Source organism: Pipra filicauda, unplaced genomic scaffold, assembly GCF_003945595.2.
Source record: "Pipra filicauda isolate LSUMZ 115617 unplaced genomic scaffold, ASM394559v2 scaffold154_size2910363_pilon, whole genome shotgun sequence".
In the NCBI taxonomy this organism is placed as follows: domain Eukaryota; kingdom Metazoa; phylum Chordata; class Aves; order Passeriformes; family Pipridae; genus Pipra; species Pipra filicauda.
In genome coordinates, this window is record NW_024104040.1 from 1089043 (window position 1) to 1105959 (window position 16917).

The following is a 16917-nucleotide window of genomic DNA, read 5'->3' on the forward strand; positions in this document are numbered from 1 at the left end:
AGATTTTACTAATGTTGGTGAAAATTAATTTTATGGGCTTATGTCTAATAATATCAATAAAACAGTGAATATAAAAATAGGATAAATGCTAAATACAAACTCTGCAACACAACAGCAGTATGGTATGCGTTTTGTGTATGGAAAAGAAGCCAGCTGATTACTGGTATTTTGCCTGAAAAAGAGACTATTGAAGGACTAATTTCTGGTAATATTAATCATGGTTTAAGTAGACTTGACCCCCCAGATCAATTGCTGTTTTCAGGAACTGAATGCCACATGACATAAAAGCATTCCCAAAGGAAATCTATTCTTCTCTACCCAAATGTCATTATCTAAAAGTGGATAAAGATTATTTGCATAGAGAATGTGAAGAAGATATTTTTCAGCTATTACAATGCCTCTGGGATTAGCACTTTCAGAAGAGATGATTTCTTCTTGCTTTTATTTTTCCTTTAAATGGAAGAATAAGTCAAATTCTCGCTCTGGATTTTATTTTTGTTTTCCTTTTTCTGCAGATAACTGCTGGCAAAATTTCCTGCTTTCCACAATTTTGTTTTAATGCAAAAGTATCAAAGACAATCTTTCTTTTAGGAGTGGGGGGAGCAAAATATGTTTGTTTGTTTGTTTGTTTGTGTTTTGTTTGTTTTGTTTTGTTTTGTTTTAATATTTTTGACTACCAGAGGCTCATGCTGAAGAAGACATGTAGTTAGATGCTATATTGAAAAAATATCTTGCTCTTAGCAGAAGTAGAAATAGAAATCATAGAAATCTAATGTGTTAAGGATTTCAATAAATGATCTAAAAAAATTCTTTGGTGAAAGGCATCAAGTGTATCTTGGCCACTAGCAAAGATGTTTGTCAAATAATTTGTAAATACCTTGAATGAAGGAGGTCCCTCAGAATTTCTCTATTCCTTGGTCCTGAGACTCATTGTCTTTCCAGTGAGAAAATCCCCCACATATCTAACACAGTTAGTCTTTGCTGATCAGAGCTCGAATCAGTATCAGTCCAACAGTTTAATTACCTCGGTAGCCTCATCTCCTTGGATGGTAAGATTGACGGAGAGAAAGACAACAGGTTAGCAAAGGCATAGAATGCTTTCAGAAGACTCCATAAAAGAGTCTGGCAAAATAAACACTTGAAGAAAAGTACAAAGATCAATGTTTACAGAGCCATAGTGCTGTCTACTCTTTTATATGGATCATGGGTCATCTACCGCCACCACCCTAGAACGCTTCCATCAACGCTGTCTCCGTACAATCCTAAACATCCACTGGTCAGATTATGTGACTAATATGTCTGTTCTAGAGCAAGCAGCAGTCACAAATATTGAGGCCATGTTGCTGAGAACACAGCTGTGTTGGGCAGGACACGTCTCAAGGATGAAGGACCACTGCCTCCCTAAGATCTTGCTTTAAGGTGAACTTGCCACTGGCTGCCGCATGAGAGGAGCCCCGAAGAAAAGATACAAGGACTCCCTGAAACAACATCTCAGCCTTGGCCATATTGATCAACATAACTGGTCTACTCTGGCCTCCAATCGGGAGGTCTGGAGACACATCATCTATAACACTGCTGATGCTTTTGAGAATGCATGCAGGATCACTCTTGAGGAGAAAAGACAACGCAGAAAGAACCGTGTCTTGCAGAATATACCACCTAAGGAGTCTTTCTGCTGTGCCTTTTGCAATCGGACATGTCTATCTCGTATTGGCCTTTTTAGCCACCAGTGCGCTTGTAACAAATGTGGGTAGAACCCTTCCCAAATCTTCGTTCACGAAGCCTAGCCACGATGAGTCTTTGCTGAAAACCAAAATTATTTATTGTTGGCCTTCTTCCAACTGGTCAATAGCACTCTCATTTCACTGAACAGCAGTTCACACCTTGCCCCACACTCCTTTTGTGAATCATAGAATGGTTTGCGTTGGAAGGGACCTTAAGGATCATCCAGTTCCTATCCCCTGCCATGGACAGAGACATCTTCCACTAGAACAGGTTGCTCAAAGCCCCATCCAGTCTGACCTTGAACACTTCCAGGGATGGGGCATCCACAGCTTCTCTGGGCCACTCATTCCAGTGCCTCAGCACCCTCACAGTAAAGAATTTCTTGCTAAAATCTAAACCTAAACCTACCTTCTTTTAGTTTAAAGCCATTCTCCCTTGTTCTATCACTACATGCCCTTGTTAAAAGTCCCTCTCCAGCTCTCTTGTGGCCCCTACTGAAAGACTACAATAAGGTCTCCCCAGAACCTTCTCTTCTCCAGGCTGAACAATTCCAATTCTTTCAGCCTTTCCTCATAGGAGAAGTGCTCCATCCTTCTCAGTAAAGCCAGAAATAGGGCTCTGTGGTCATCTGTAGTGGGCTGACCCTGGCTGGATGCCAGGCACCCACTAAAGCCACTCTCTCCCTCTGCAACTCAATAGAGGAGAGAAAAAAACCAGCTAAGAATTCATGAGTTGAGATAACAGCTGGGAGAGGTCACTTACTGATTACTTTCACAGGCAAACCAGACTCGAAGTGGGGATATTACTTAAATTTATTACTAACAAGATAAGAGCCAAAGAGTGAGAAATTTTCATTTCATCATTTCATGGCTAGGCTTCGTGAACAAAGATTTGGGAAGGGCTCTACCCACGTTTGTTGCAAGCGTTGGTGGCTAAAAAGGCCAATACGAGATAGACTAACAGGATAAGAGCCAAAGAGTGAGAAATAAAACAATCTTAAAAACACCTTCCCCCCACACCTCCTTCCTTCCATGTTCTCCCTCCTCCCCCCCAGCAGTGCAGGGGGATGGGGAATGGGGGTTATGGTCAGTTGTTGTTTCTGCCGCTGCTTAGGGAGAGGAGTCCTTCCCCTGCTCCCGTGGGGTCCCTCCCACAGGAGACAGTCCTTGATGGACCTCTCCGGCGTGAGTCTCTCCGGTGTGAGTCCAACCCTCGGGCAGCAGTTCTTCCCAACTTGCTGTCCCATAGGTCACTCCTCCATGGGGTGCAGTCCTTCATAGATGAGCTGTGCTAGCTTGGGTCCCCCACAGGGGCCACAAGTCCTACCTGGGAAAAACCTGCTCCAGTGTGGACTTCCCTCTGCACAGGCCGCAGGTCCTCGGCAGGACCCTGATCCATCTTGGGCCTCCCACAGGGTCACAACCTCCTTCATGCATCCACCTGCTCCAGCGCGGGCTCCTCTATGGGCTGCAGGTGGGTCTCTGCACCCTGATGGTCTTCCATGGGCTGCAGAGGGACAGGTGCCGCAGTCTGCACCACGGGCTGCAGGGCCTCGGCTCCAGTGCCTGGAGCACCTCCTGCCCCTCCTTGTACACTGACCTTGGTGTCTACATTGTTGTTCCCATGTTCTTACTCTACTCTTCCCTGGCTGGAATTCTTTCTGTGCCACAACCTTCTGTTCTTAAATATGTTATCACAGAGGTGTTACTATTACTCCTGATTGGCTTGGCCTTGGTCAGCAGCAGGAGGTCCATCCTGGAGCCGGCTGGCATTGGCTCCACTGGGCAGGGGAAGCTTCTAGCAGCTTCTAACAGAAGCCATCCCTGTAGCACCCGCACCTCCCTCCCCACCCCTTCCCCCACCCCCCCCTTACCAAAACCCAGCCACAGAAACCCACTACATCACCTCACATCAACACACTGATGCTGCCCCAGCACCTTGAAGGGCTTGCTGGTCAGGGCACACTTCAGCCTTTATGGAAGCACCTGTGGGAACCAGAGAAGCTCTCTGAACTCCATGTCTGCTTCTCACTCCTGCTGCAGCCTCAAGGTCCCTGTGGGTTCATTTTGATCAAAGAGATTGAAGATACCAGAAAAAGCTCCAAATGAGCTTGTTCAGGAGGATCTGGAAGGGTGGGAGAAGCAGGACCGGACTTGAAGGGGCTCTAGCTGCAGCAGATGTGCTGCTGCTGCTATGACACTCTCTGTTGAAGCAGCAGCACAGGGACCCCTCAAAAGCGTTCACATGAGTACAGCTTTCTTCAGGGAAAATTGTTGGAAAATCCAGTGAGATTTGTGCATATTGGAAAACCCAACTCCTCTGACTGGAGCTGTACACTTTATCTCTCTTCCCCTCAGGGTATTTCCAGGGCCAGGGGCTCCCTGGGGACCATGGGATCTCCCTGCAGGGTCTGTCAGGGCGGGGTCTGGCAGCTGGGGTTCATCACACCATGGCAGCCAGGCTCATTGGCATCTCCCTGAGACCAGGCACAAGCCAGGCACAGGCCAGGATATGGGCCTGTGGGTGGAGGCAGGGCAGCTGGAGAGCTGGAAACTGGCCTTGCTGTGGTGTTGCTTTGGGCAGGGGCTGGCGGTCCTCGGAGACTGACATGGGGTTCTGGGCTGTAGGCAGTGTAGGGGGGAGTCTCGGGAGAGTGTGTGGACAGGGACAGGCAGGACTGGTGGTGACTCAGGACTATGATGTTACTTGAATATTCAAGCTTTCCCTCCTCTCCATCCTTCTCAACTAGTCACACTTATGGTCCTAAAATCTGGTGGATATGAGGGGCTGACAATAGCACTTTTGAGATTAACAAGTTTGATAAGATCCTTTGGCACAAGTGCCATGGCTAGTGTACTCTTTTTATCTATGATTTGAGAGGCAGAGATCTTGATTTCCATGGAGAAGAAACATTGTCCCTCTCAGTGCAGTTATCAATGAATCAATCCAACTTCTAAAAACACGAGGGACACTGGTTCAAAAGTACTAAGTGTCACAAGATATTTAAAGCTGAAAAAAGTCATGGTGATAAAATATCTTTATAACCATATTTTTTCTGAAATGGATCATATTTCAGTAGCATGCAAAATGCCGGAAGAGTAGTTGTAAGTGGCTCAGCAGCACAAGTCCTATGCACACCTGAAGGCACGACACTCACTTTTGTCTTTAAATTGTCTCTGTGCTACTCAGATGTAGTCACCTCACCATGTCTTTGGAGTTCTTCAGGTAGTAAGGAATGAATCCCATCCTATTTGCTTCTATTGCCTGGATAAGTTTTAGGTTGTGTCAGATTTCCTTCAAGGTTTTACTAGGATCTTTAGGACAAGCCACAGCAAGGAGACAAGTTGCGTGTTCCTAAATGTCTTCAAACCAAACCCAGAGGCTTATCTGTTTCTTTGGCCAAAATGAGATTTGCTCAACTCATAACTTATTTGGTTCAATATTAGGCTAAATGAGACTCAACAAGTGAAACTAAATAACTGAATTCTCCCCTCTGGTAGGAAACCAAAAATGTTAAAAACATGGATCAGAACTGCCAAGAACAGAGCCACAGTTCTTCCTGCCCACTGCTGTGGGTGTGAATCACAGTTTTTTTGTTCCCTTATAAGATGTCAGCTGAAGAAATTCACTCATGACTACAGGGATGTGCAGCCCCGTAGGTGAAAGCAGAGCCTCTCTTAAAACCTGATTCTTAAATTTTAAAAGTCACAAATCAAGGTGAGACATGGTATACTGTCAGCTGACAATGACAATTTTTTGCTCTCATCTCTGGCTTTGTTAGTTGAAATGAACTATGAATTGTTTGAGCTCCGAACTTGTTTACTTTACTTTAAAATAAATATCTTACCGTTAGAGACTATTATATGCCTACAAAGAAGTCTATTTTTTCCTGATGTCTCAAAAGTAATTTACCAGAATAAGATTTTTTTTTTTTTCCGGAATGGTGGTGCTTAATCATTTTATGCAAATGTGGAAAGAACTGTCATGTGTCCTTTACTTTGTAAAGAACCATTAAGCTTTGGACCTATTAGCTTGTGTTTGGAGGTTTCATTTGTCGCTCTTCGTAGTTATATAATGAAATATTTATTGAAAAAGAAGAAGTAACTGTTAACTCCCTTCCATCAGTAAACAAGTGTCTCCTTCACCTTGTGAAAATGTAGGATGGACGACTCTTCAATTAAACAACAGTGGATACATGGATTTGCTGAATACATTTTATTTGAAAAGTGTAACATCTGTTCTGCCTCTCAGATTTCCTCAGGGAATTCCTCTTTTAAGCTATCATAGTTTTACATTCTGCCAAGGATTTTATTTATCGCTCTGACATGTTCAAAACTGCTAACTTGAGGTCCATTCGATCTGTTACCAAAGTAACTATGAAGGATTTTATACTTGGTTTTCTATCATAAAGTTCGTAAGCATCTGTTTTCCTGTAAGTATGTGCACCACTTACTTAAATAATTCTCTTGTGCCCTTTTTCATCAGACACATACAGAAGTCATTTGTTAACAGTATCTCATTTCTTTTTAGGCATTTCTCTTTTATGGTTCATTACATCTTTTTTTATATGTGGCTTCCATTTCAATATTAACTGACACCTTTGCAGTGGTTCTTTGTCTTTTACTTATTAATTGAATATAAAATTGAACTAAAAAAATAAGACAGCTAACTCCTGACATTTCAGATGCTTAAGAGAGTCACAGATGCTTTCAGAGCATGCACATGTCAAATTGTTTCTCTAATAATGTGTTATTATTTATCTTTTCTGATATACTGTTTCTTCTGTATGCCATTGAACATATTAGTTTTCAATTACTTACTAAAAAACAGATTACCAAAAGGATTCAGCATCCACTTGCAAAAGGATAATGATTTTCAAGCCCTTTAAAACTCACCTTGGCAGTACTTTAGTCCAGATTTTCAAATAAACCTGGCACTCAATTCCAAGTGTGTAAACATCTGGATACTTCTCTGGATGCCCAAGTGGGACATGGGTATTTGTGAGAGTCTATTCATACGCACCTTTTCTTTGACATCAGGCTCCTGAAGTACAATGTATAGTCCTGAACAAAAGTTGATTTACAATGTTATTAAACATAGTCAAAATAAGTCCTGGATTCTGTTAAAAAAATCTGTTGCCATACATGGAAATCACCTGAAGCTCTGACAGTCTAAGCTTGTATGACATCTGACTGATTTCTGATATAGAAGTTAGTAGCACTCACCAGATATGGCAAATGAGTCTATTGTGTAAACTCCAACACAGGAAATACACCTGAGTCTGAACTTTAAAACGCTTCCCCTTTCAGTTGTGACTCCTTCTCTCACCAATCCCACTATTTGCCTTTCTAAGTTTCATCACCCATCTTCATTGCAAACGTTTTTGGTGGGGGAGGAATGGGAATTGAAAACTGAGCTGTGGGGGATTGAAGAAGCATCTCAACTAGAGATACTTGTGATCACTTTAGGGAATAAAAATCCACCTTTCTTTGCCTACTTCACTTACTCAACCTGACGTCTAAGGACTTTGCTGTGTTCTTTTTAATTCATAGACTTTGGCTAAAATTTCAAGTAATGAAATATGAATATAAAATTCAGCATATTAAAATGTTTTCTTTTTATTATATTAGAATCTCAAAGCAGATTCCAGGTGGTCTAAGTGTGAGAACTGGAAACTCTTAATTTATAAAGCATGTGGAGGAAAGTACTGAATGCTCATTTCTTGTGTCAAATGGAGAATTTTGCAATTCTACATCCTTAGCTGTTTTTTCCTCTTTCAGTATCTTCTGTCAGTAATGAAATCAAGTGCAAATGAAAAGGAAATATCTGATCTTTGAAGTACAGTGTATAGGATATTTTCCTCCTTTTAAATGAGAATGTACTGCACTGTCAATCTTTCCTCCTCTTTGATCATGTTTAAGGACATCTGATTTCAAACTGCCTTAATCTGTAGTCTTTAAACAATCATCTTCACAGGAGAACAAGGAAATGGTGAGAAGTATAATAATTTTCATTATTTTGGCAATATTGGTTAAGTAGAACTACAGTATGCATTCAGAAATTTGCAAATTGAAAGACTGCACCAGATATTTACAGCTCCATAAAAGTTATTTCATTTCATGATCTCTCTTACTGCTGAGTCTTATGTTTTATTTTGCTTACCATCACTCAGCCATTTGGCTCCCAAACCTAGTTTCATATGTCATTTAAACACAGTATTTGACTTGGCCAAAACACCGTACGCTGCAGATCTGAAATGAACCATGAGGAGCTGAATCAAAGCAATTTGAATTAGGATTTCATCTGAATGGAGTTCAATCCATCTGTACTTACCTAGGCACCTCTAGAATCTCCAAAAAGAAATTATCAATTTGCAGAATAATATCGAGCTTTTATGACAATATAAACAAGAGAACTGAGAAGGAATTGTTGATACTCTCATTAATGCATCTGTAAAGGTGTTTCCTCCCTAATTTTATCCATATGCAGCTGCATGTTCTCCCTAATTAATGAATTGCCTTCAGGTTACTCACCCAGACACATCTAATCTATCTCTGTCCAAAATGACTAAACTGTGTCCTGCATTAAAGATGTAAAAGGCCACAAATTACTTTCTTGATCTTTCCAACTAGAAAATCACTGCTTACTGAATGACATTCTCTCCATGTGGTGTTCAGGGTGATTTCATCACCTCAGGGCTGAAGCTTTCAGTAGAAGTGAAGTAAAACATCTCCTTCTAAAAAAGTTCTCAATTCAGATTCCTTTCAACAGAAAAAATGTTCACTTCAGGTTTATGCTTATAATAATTACATGAATCCAATAAAATGTGTAAGTATCTACTTCTTCCACCTTTAAAGCACTTTAGGCAAACTTTCATGAGAACAATTTCCAACTAAAGTTATGTGATTGAGAAGAAGGTTCAACATATTGTTACATAACAATATTTTTTCCAGACCTTATAATAAACAAGTGTGTGCATTTAGCATATAAATTGAAATATGGATAAGAACATGTAATCTTTAATACTGGCTGACCTCCACTGCAGTTATAAAAATAAGGATGTTTGTTATTTTTATGTGAATTTTACTGTTATTTTCTTACATGGCTTGATAATGTTTCCTCCTTAAGGCCTCTGAGAGTATTTACAAGCTTGCTGGTAAAAAAATCACTTCATGCTCTTCTGTCTCCTATGAAATAAAAAGTCAACAATACTTTATAGGCTGAAGAATCGGAAATTATAGTGCTGAATATGAATTCCCTGCAGGAGTGCAAGCAGCAGGAATACTTGCTTATCAGAGTTGAAGGCAAAAAATGTCCATACAATTTGACCTCTGTTTCGATTGTGAACACCACAAGAGAAGTAGTTATCAGTACAGTAATATTGAGAGTTACCTACCAGGCAAAAATTTGGCCAGAGACTCACGTTTAACAGAACATGTTCCCTGTGATCTTTAGCTGGAGTTTGCTGGGGAGATCAACCCTCATGAATCCCCCAAACCATAAAAAAACAAAAGAGACAAAACCAGTTGTGTACTGCAAAGCAATGTGCTGAAAGAGGCAGGACAGCAGATTTAGAGATGTATAGTTTATCTCACACTTTGAGACAAATTTCCCTGTGTAATCACAGGGAAGCAATCTCTCTTGTGCTTAGAGTTTCTCATTCATGCCTGTCCTCTCTGTTCAGATTGTAAAGGCTTCAAATGAGAACTCTTTCCAACAGGTGCACATAGTGCCTGATATAATACACTGTCTGTTCTAGCCAGTACATTGTGATTTGACCATATAGTAGGAACAAAAATGTGAGGAGAACATTGAGGAACTCTCTGTCAGTGTAATAAGCTCATATTGAAAGAACATTTTCTGGTTTTTTTTGTTTGTTTTTTGTTTGTTTGTTTGTTTGTTTGGGTTTTTGTTTTGTTTTGTTTTTTGTTTTTTGTTTTTTTGTTTAATGTAAGTTAGAAATGTGAATGAAACAAAGCCATCACTTATTTAGAATGCTTGAAGACTTTTGCTAGTTTCAGAAGTTTTCAAGCATCCTTTGATCAAATCATGTGTGCAAGATAATACTAGAACTTTTTCTTAAAAAATATATTAGGAAAGAATGAGTTCTGGAGAACAGTAGCCGAGGCCAATTACATGAGATTCAACAAGGCGAAGTGCTGGGTCCTGCACTTGGGTCACAACAACCCCATGCAGTGCTGGAGACTTGAGGCAGAATGGCTGGAAAGTTACCCTCTGGAAAAGGCCCTGGGTTGCTGGTTGACAGCCAGCTGAACATGAGCCAGCAGTGTGCCCAGGTGGCCAAGGCCAATGGCATCCCGGCCTGTATCAGCAATAGTGTGGCCAGGAGGACTAGGGCATGATTCCCCCCCTGTACTTGGCACCGGTGAGGCCGCATCTCAAATGCTGTGTTAAGTTCTGGGCCCCTCACTGCACGAAACACATTGAGGTGCTGGAGAGTGTCCACAGAAGGGCAACGAAGCTGGTGAAGGTTCTAGAGAGTGAGTGATATGAGGAGTGCCTGCGAGAGCTGGGGTTGTTTAGCCTGGAGAAAAGGAGTCTCGGGGGGACCTTATCACTCTCTACAACTACCTGAAAGGAGGTTGTAGCCAGGTGGGGTTCGGTCACTTCTCCCAAGTAACAAGCACCAGGGTGAGAGAAAATGGCCTGAAGTTATGCCAAGGGAGGTTTAGATTGGATATCAGGAAAAAAAAATTCACTGAAAAGGTGATTAGACCTTGGAATAGGTTGCCATGGGAAGTGGACTTAACAGTGCTGGGTTGACAGCTGGACTAGATGATCTTTGTCTTCTTTTCTAACTTTTTACAAGTCTGTGATTCTATGAGGGTTCCCCCCCCCACTTGAAATAGCAACAAAAATTGTCTGTTTGGGAGAAACAGATGTACTACTACCGTGCTTTCCTGTTTTCGAAACTACTTTCCTGCTCCTTTTGTAAAAGATGCGTTGAAAATCATGAAGTCCACAGTCATCATGCTGGTATCCTTGTTTTGTTACCCCTCCTGATTGGCAATTCTGAACTGTTTTTACTATAATGCTTTTCTAATTGTGTTTGGATTCTTGAGGAATAACTACAGTGTAAAGAATTTTGGACCTCAAGCACTCACTCATATTTAGGACAGTGTAATCAACCCCCCAGGAAGATAACCCAGGAAAGCTTGATTGCTGGTACCAATAGGTTTTCTTTTACGGATCACTGCATAGGGTGAGGCCTGGAAGGTCGATATTTTCCAATTTGTTTCTCTTTCTAGTGATTAACGAGGTCAGCTTAGTCATCTCCTTCTTTTAGACTTTTCCACATGATACAGAGTTAATGTTCCTCAGATGTAGAATGTTCCATATGGAAGTTTTATAGTTTTCAAAGGTTAGTACATTGCAGTCTTTGTATAGTTCTTCAGTATTACATGTAGATGAGGTGGGGTTTGATTATTCTTTGGACACATTGTTTTAATCCTAAAGAAAGAGGAAAAAAAAACAACCAAAGTTGAATTTTGTATTATGCATTTTGCATTTTTTATAGTTATAAATCATCCTTACGGAAGGATAGCCTCCCATGATTGCCTCTGAGTTCCTTACATCAGGTCAAAACATAAAGTCCTTTTGGGATCTGTCACTGTATAACATTGCAATGTAACTGTTACTAGCAGGTGTCACGGTTGGCTGTCAACCTGAGCTCCACAGTCTTTAGGGGGTGAATTGGTTTTGAATACCTGAAATTTCATTTCTATTATCTGTCCAAGCAGGCTGGCTACTCTCTGCTGGCCAAGACATTGATTGCCCTCTTGTTAGAGATTAAGACCTCTTTGCAAAGCAACAGATGACCAGTGGTTTTAGCACTTGCATGATTATTTCTGGAAGCAGCATATTTTGGTGTAGGGTAATTAATTTTTAGCTATTAGTGTCTCTGATGCTTCCTATTGAATGAACAAATAAAAACCTTTTTAAACAAAACTTAGCTGGTGGTTAGTACTGTTCCAAAACGGTGGGTTCTTCCTGCTGTAATACTGTAATACTTCCTATTCTCAGTACAAAAAGTGACTGTAGCATGATTCCTTCTCAGCAGTACCAGCACTAAGATTTTCTACTTTTTTTCTTCCTTAACAGCATGCTGCAGTTGCCAGATCTGTAAGTAGTCTCCAAAATATGAAAGACCTGTAATATATTAACTAATTGACTGTTTTGACTTGCAAATTCCTATGCTGAAATTGCTCTATAGGAAGCACTTACAAAAGTTTTACAATAATGAGATGATCAGAATGAGAACCAAGAGAGAAGCTGCAGAAGACAAATTTCTGAGTGTCCACCCATTTTTAAGAAAAATTACGTCTTTAATTGCTGAGAAATAAAAGGATGAAAGTGGTGGCCCATCCATATGTTTTCCCAGGGACAGCAATGTACTTGAAGTATATGAGATGGGCATGTTGCTTTCTGTGTGGCAACTTGCCTCTTAATATCATCAAAAGCAGAGGAAAATCTGTTTTAGAAAAATCAGCTTTTTGCATCCAGTGCCAGGATGCTGATACACATGGGTGAAGGGTAAAGGAGGAGAGAAAGAACATACAGTAGAAAACATTGACCATCTGGGGACATGGGCACCACATGCTAATGGGACTCATATTCCTCTCAATATCCCTGGCAAATTTTTCCTACAGCAATTTTATTTTATTACTGAGGCAAAGATCCATGTACTTGAATATCCATTCTGTGAAGAATATGTTTACAAATTGTTTTAATAACTTTTATGTGCATTAATCTCACAATGCATTTTCTTACTCATGCAATTACAGAAAACATTTCTCTGAAGCCTGGTAGTAGGCCAAGTCTGGAAAGTTAAAAAAAAAAAATTAAGAACCATATTTCAGAGTTTGAAGACTCAAGTACATTTGAAGGCAACTGCTGTCAATGTTGCTTTTGTGTTGACAGAATCCTTTTAAAAGGTTTTGTGGTGTGAAAAGCACCTTTTAGTGGGTTTTCGTAATGCACTGGGAGAGAACAAGAAAATGTTTTTCTCACCATGGCCAGTCATGGAGCTCACTTAGAACACCGTGTACCCAAACTGGGAGGTTATTTTCCATGGGGCTCGCAGGGAGAGCCAGCGGGATCGGCACTTGTACCTGCCCCCACTCACCTTGGAGGCTGTTTGCTGCTTCCCAGGGCACCTCAGGATGACTCAGGCCCCTTAATGTGCCTATAGGAGATATTCACGGTGAGGGCTCACACCCGTCCGAAAGTGATAGATTGACATCCCCACAGCTTGCAGGAGGCAAAAGTGCTTTTATTGTAAGACCGTGGCTTGGAGCAGGAGGGGTGGCATCCCCCTGTGCCAACCACAAGGTGGCACGACAGGTTTGCTCTTCCTCCACCAAATGTCTGCCGTCGAGTAGCATCTGGCCGCGTATTCCCACTGTGTGCTGATCTCCCCCAGTCTGCAGAGCTGTTTATGGGATAGACTCTAAGGACTGTTTTGTGCAAAAGCCAGGGCTGCTATGTCCTTGAGACTGCTATTTCTGAGTCTGGCTAAGTAAAAACCAGCCTGGGCATACGCCTACTCCTGCACAAATCCTCCCTTCCTATTGTCTTTCAGATCCCCACAGGAGTGCCATCACTTTTTGTCTTACAAGGTCAGTGGCATCTGAAGATGCCTTGCAAACATATAAAATGTCAAGCCCTTCACTAAGTTAGCCAAAGCCCCAGCATCTAGTGGGAGGAATTTGCCCATGCCCACAGCACTCATGTGGCTGCAACAAATCTTATACAACCTGGGTGTGAGAGATCAAAGAAGCAACAGATGTTCCTAATTCAGCCCTTCTAGTCTTGCTGCTCTCAGCCTTATCTGTAACACATCTAACAGCCAGCAAAATGAGAAAATCATTTACACAGGGGGTTGCCACAGTCTTCTGCATCAACAGCTTGGTGATGCTATGGTGGAAATAAAATCAGACTTTTCTCTCACAGATAAACCCCTCCTTGGTATATTCGTGATACCTCTGTTGTATATGATGCATCTGTGACATTTATGTCTGTCTGAGGGTGAACACAACAGGATAGAACAGGACAAGATGGGTGGATACATCCTGTACTGCTAAAGCAAAACCGAGTGACGAGGATGTGAAAGAAAGAGAATCTGGTGTTGAGTTATTGAAAAGTGCATCACAGGTCTTCTTTGAAACACGTTTATGTGAACTTCACTGTGAAATACTGCTTCATTCACAGACAAGGTTTTGTTTATAACTTACTTTCAGGTGCTTTGTGCAAACAGGGATTAGGAATTTCTATCAGAAGTAGAGCTTTTTCTGGTCCTGTTGGAAAAGCAGTGTGAAGGTGTTACCCCTAGAAAGTTTACCTTTTACCTCTGCCTCAACATTTCACCTGGAAGACAATCTGAAGGTGTAAGATACTGTGAAATAAACAGTTCCTACAGCTGGTATTATGCAGGTCTCATTAACAGCCCAGTGCCAAGGAAGGCAAACATTCAACACTCCTATTAGTTTTATTTACATATTTAAAACTTCCTGCATTCCTAAATAGGACTCCAGGCCATTTAGGGATACTAGTGACATGTAATAGTTCACTGGGAGTTGCAGGTATGCAGTGCTCAGCAAAAGTAAGGCAGTAGCCGTGAGCTAAATCAACTGTGAGTGCTTTGCTCTGATTTTTGCTCACGGATCTCTGCTCACATATCTCCATGGAATTAAAGAGCTGTACCTGACTTCAATTTACTTTGCTCCCTCCAAAAAAACATCTGAAAGCAGAAACCCACAACCCCCTCACCTTTTCTCCACTTCTTACTGGTTAAAAAAATTGCAGTTTGATATCTCTATGACCTTTCAGTTTATTACTTAACTGGAACAGAAAAGGTGTTTTCTGCTTCAAGATGAGCTTCCCTTTTGCTGCGGGCTCACTTAGGCTTAGGACTAATGTAGCAAAGCACAAATTACCTCCAGGATTTGATGTTTTGCGGCACTGTTCCCAGTTAAACATTCCTAAATTTTATAACCATGAATCATGCATTCTGGGATGGTTTGTCTTCCATCCTGTGGAATCTATAGAAATGGGGAGGAATGATCCTGAAAATGTATTTATTATAGGTTTAGCTACTTATGCTAAGTGCAGACTTGGAAAACGAGGAATTATTGGACATTACACTTTTCTTCGCATCCTAATAGCAAGTTTATGCTTTTTCTCTGGCTTGATGCTCAGGAACTTTTGTCATCATTCTAATGCACTCAAGTGGCTATGCTGACATTACCTGTTCCAGAACAGCTGTGTGCACTATTGTTCATTAGGAAAAAATATGAGGAAAGCTCGTGATTCAGCTCTCCTTACTACCTCTTCTTCCCCCACGAAAATCAAGAAAGGACACCGACTCTACTGAGTGTTATGACTAGCAGTATTGTTCCCTAATCAACACTGGAAGATGGGGAAATATTTCTTTTGAAGGACAGCTTTTGCTCAGTTGCAAAGTCTTCTTTGATTACCTTGTTCTCTGAGGATGAGTAATGTGGTTTAAATCCTTTTTAGTTTAGTTCAAGGTTATTAATCATCTTCAAACTGGCAACAACTGCACGAATTCACTAGTGTTTCATGTCAATGACTGTACATTTTCTTTTTCTGGAGATGTTTTCTTTGCCATTTAAGTGTTGCTGATTTGCACATGCACTGGTAGAGGCCATCACCTCTACTACTAGTTTGTGGGGTTGGACAGGAATTTCTTCAACTAAAATCACTCTTTGCTGAGGCTAAATACTAGACTCCCATGAATCCATGACAGTCTCATTAGCAGATAAGTTACTTTGTAGATTAGTGGCGCTGAGAGTTTGGAGGCCTGGGAGGTATTTCTCCTGAGTGGTAAACCTCCACCACTGGCAAAAACATTGGAGTCAGATTACCAAAAGTGATCATCTGACCCCACTAAAGTCTTTAGGATCTTTGCCTTTGACATGAATGAGGTCAGGTATTTATTTTGGAACTATTCCTCATTTTTAGCTATGTGATCCCAAGGAAGTCACTGAGTTTGCTGTATTTCACAGTTTACTGGATAATATAAATGTATTGTGAGATTAGTAGTAACACTTTCAGATGGAAATTATTACATAATTTTAGCCTATTTTATAAATATGAAGAACCCACATTAAGTATGGGCATATCATCGTCAGACCATATGTAGCTAGTCTTTCATCTAAAATAAAAGCTTATTTTTTCTAAATCTATGGCATAGGGGTTTTAGCATCATTTTCTCATTACTGAACAAATATTTTCCCCTTCTATAAATAGAATGTTATACCCCTATTCCAGTATTTACCTTGTAGCAAACAAGGTTACCTTTAATTAAATAAAAATATTCTACATTGGGAATGAGAGGAAAGAAAGAGAGGCTATGTGGAAATGAACAAACCCTGGCTCAGAATAGAACTGGTAGAACTGATCTGAAGACAAGGTCAGGAGATGTACTAAAACCAGTTATTTACTTTCCACAAAGGAGAGGTTTGAATAAATAATGTTCTTGACAATGGCTTGCTTTTGAATGTGATTAAATTATTTTTTTCCCAGAGAGATATGTGAAACATATAAGGGTATTGCTCTGCGGAGTCCTAAAAAAAAAAAATCAAACCAGAACCAAAGCCAAAAGCCAAAACACCTATAAGTGTTAGCGTTAGATGAGAAGATAATGTTATTTCTGCAATTCCTTGCTCCTACTTGTTGTCTACAGTGTTTCAGAGCAAATTCATGTCACTTTCAGATAGCGAATCAGAGAAGCTAACTAAAGTTATTTATGCAATGGTAAAACATTCTTTTCAGACTGTTAAAACCAATATAAACATATTAGAACAATCTCAAGTCTTACTGAGACTAAGAAGAAAATCGAGTTTGCTGTAGAGCAAAATATGTCAGAGAATGACCCCAAATCATAAGCAATTAACTTCTTTCTTTTCTGAAGATACATATCAAAGTCAATTATATACTTGCACTTGGTAGCAAGAAATCCCCAGGAAAGGGATTTTCACTACAGTGAAAAATATCATAGTAAAGTTTTGTGCTTTTAAACATATCTACAGAGTATCCTACTTTATAATTTTGTTGTTATTGTTGACATATACAGTTACCTCTGGAGACTGAACACAGATTTGGGGGTCAAAAGAGCAGGTTCAGTCTTGCAATGTCCTAGCAACTTCT